Here is a 3,489-nt window from a genome sequence, read left to right on the forward strand (position 1 = left end):
TTGAATATATTATCTGATCTTCTCCATTCTACAGCTATCCTCATAAGAGATAGTTACGTAGATTCTTACCAAGACGCTCCCCATCCTCCTCTCTCCTCCCTGATATAATAATTCCAGAAATAAGAGGAAGACTTAGATGGAGAAATTTATTTAGCGTAGGGCATAAGTAAGGGCGGGCGCACTGGAAGAAGCACTGCAGCTGTTCTCTGGCAGCACGCCAACTGTCCCCTCGGCCCGAACAATAGTCCCGATTATCACAATGTTAACTCATCCAGTACAGATTTATCAATGAAATTGTTACGATTCTTTATTGCCAACTCTTCGTTTTATGCAATGCTATTATTTCCGATCTTAGGTCGTAAAAGAAAAAAAAAAAAAAAAAAAAAAAGGAAAAACTACAAACAATACATTGAGGTCCAGGATAACAATATAAATTTTAATCAGGATTCCCACTCATTCTCTAGACAATGATAGTAAAGCAAGTTGGAACTAGATACAATAACCATGACCTAAGTCAAGATAAACCCGCGAGACAGATATTTGTCGTGCAAGCAGTGACGTCGTTACGTCGCGCAGAAAAATCTTCAAAATGAAATGTGTCTAACCTCGTTAGAAATCGCACATTAAGAACAATAACGCATCGCAATAATAAAACAGAAAATCATAAAATCGTTAGTATTTTACCACCTAAGCTATTTTATTATTATATAATTATCTTCTTATTATACACTTTTTTGATTCGATGCGACCTGTAGACGTAACTCACCAAAAACTTGTTTTTTACGATTTGTCTACATACAGTGCAGAATGTAAAAAAAAAAAAATCACTTTTTTGTTTTAAATATTTATTTATTGCTATTTACAACTGTACATTATAATACATTTAGTAAATATGATCTAAGTTAAATTGGAGGATTGTCAGGAATGGAAGAGGATGCAAGATTAGAAACTAGGGGGTTTGAGTGGTTAGAGAGTTTATAATGGAAGGAGTGATATCTGGTTCGGGCTAGATCGGTTACATAGGGAACGCTAAGATCTTTATGTATGATTTTATTTGTGACAAGTAAGGAGCATTGAGGATTTTACGAAGGATCATGTCTTTTCAGTCTTGTGTGAGGATTCCAGGTTAATCGTTTGTCCCAATGTAGTCCAAAGTAGCGAATCTGTTCGACAAAGTAATTAAATTTATTGAACCACACTATAACAATAAATTTGGTAAACGTACCTTAAAACTATATGGTACCATATTTTTTCAATCGCTTACCAGAAGAACTGATAGATAAATCAACCATTAAAAAAAAAAAAAAAAAAATGACAGTACTTTCTTACTTCTATGATTCCAAATAACTGATTTCGATTCACCAAATAACCAAATCTGCCTTTTTTTTTCTTAAATCCACATAATTTATTTGTTATATTACAATTAGAATTAGCAATGTATGTGTGTGCTTAGTAATAGATACAATTGGATCCTTATTTTTACCATATTCTGTATCGTTTTGTTGTATTCTTATTATTATATTAATTCGCTAATTGTAAATTTGCAGCTTTATTACTCACTTCAAAGTCCTTTCAGTTATTATAATTATTATTTTTTAATAATAACAATTTTATTTTTATTTTTTACTTTATTTTCATTTTATGTAGTTGTGAATTAAATTATTAGTTGTATCACTTAAAATCAATCATATTGTACTTATCTAGCTTAAAAATTGTATAGACTACACAACGCTCTAATAGTCAAAACTGTAATATTTACATTTCACTTATGTCTTTCATTTTCATGTATCATTTTGGCACCGACCGATAGATGGCATTTGATCGGACCATATTTCATGTAATTTTTTTAATCAATAAAATAAATGTTTATGAGTGTAGTTTCTGAAACTCAAATAGATATGAACGAATTTACAGTAATTGTTTCTCCTACCAAACATTATTAATCTTACAGAAGTTATTTCGGCAAAGGTTTCGCCAAACCTGACCATTCTCAGGGACAATTTATTTAATAACAATTTTTATTATACATTTATTTTTAACAAACAACATTATTACTAATAAAATGAATGAAAATAGCCTTTTATTTATGCAATTAAATTAAATCATTACAAAATATAATATAAACATTTAAAGAAGATAGATAGGACATATAGAATTAAGCTCTGGGGTTCCAACAAACCATCAAATTCCTCCCGCATCCAATCCTTACAATCCAAAATCCTACGTAAAATCCTTGATGCTTCTTATTACGTTACAAATAAACTCATTCACAAAGACCTTAACATCCCATTCGTTGCAGATTTGACTCAAAACAGATATGAGTCTTTTCATTCCAAACTCCTTAACCATCCTAACCCACTAATTCTTAATGTTTCATCCTTAACAATCCCTGATAATCGTTCGAGGCGTCTGAAAAGAAGATGGCCACGGGACCTTCTAATCTAAATTAATGTTTGAAGTACCACCAATGGGTGGTTCCTTCCCAAGATTTTCAAGTGTATATGAAACATACAACATATTTACCTATTGTATTATTTTGTACAGTTGTAAATTACATTAAATAAATAAAAAAAAAAAAAAGAAGATAGAGAGAAAAAAACTAAATAAATAACTTTTTATGTATAATAGTTGACAAAACATTAAATTTGTTCTCTTCTTCCTGCATAGGCCTTCTCTTTGGACAGTAATAGTGAGCACTTCCCGGGGTGACCAGCCCTATTGGGAGGCGAGTTCTTCCAGATATCCCTGTCCCTAGCAACTCTCCACCAGTGAGGTCCTGCCATCCTCTTGAACATATCGCTACATCTTTTCTTTTAACGTCCTCTTCTTCTTTGAAGGTCGTATGGAATCCATTCTGTGGCAATTTTTGACCATCTGTCACCATTTCCATTTACTCAATCTTGTCATCTTCAGTGTGTCAGTGAGTCCTGTTTCTTCTTGGATCCAAGCATTTTTTATTCGATCTCTTTTCTTTTCCTCACGTTCACAATGCTTCTTCCAATATCATTTATTATACTAATAAAATACCATACCTTAAATATAAATTTATATCTTACATAATTAATAAAGATTTTGAAGGTTACTCTGTCCAGGTCAATAATTTAGTTAAATTAACCTATGAAACAATAAGACAATAGAAAATCATAATAATTCATTAATAAGCTTATGTTTAATTACCCATTTTGTCATTTTTCTATTAAATTTTAAAAACTTTTAATTACAGATTAATTTAACAATAGCCAGGTTGGCCGAAACGTAATAATAAAAAGTATTTGATACTTAGCTTGGATACAAATTATTTTATTTAAACAATAAAATTAGTCTCGAAGAATTGATTGAATTGAAAAAAAAAATCTTTTTTTGTTAAAAATTGAATATATTATTGTATATATTATTTTATCATTATGTTATTTTATTTATTTATTTTTCATACAGATAGTCTGATTATGTTCATCTTGTCTATTCTTTTGTTTGTATATATTTTAAGAG

The sequence above is a fragment of the Halyomorpha halys genome, unplaced genomic scaffold (assembly GCF_000696795.3).
Source record: "Halyomorpha halys isolate HHAL.00 unplaced genomic scaffold, Hhal_1.1 Scaffold56.1, whole genome shotgun sequence".
In the NCBI taxonomy this organism is placed as follows: Eukaryota; Metazoa; Arthropoda; class Insecta; order Hemiptera; family Pentatomidae; genus Halyomorpha; species Halyomorpha halys.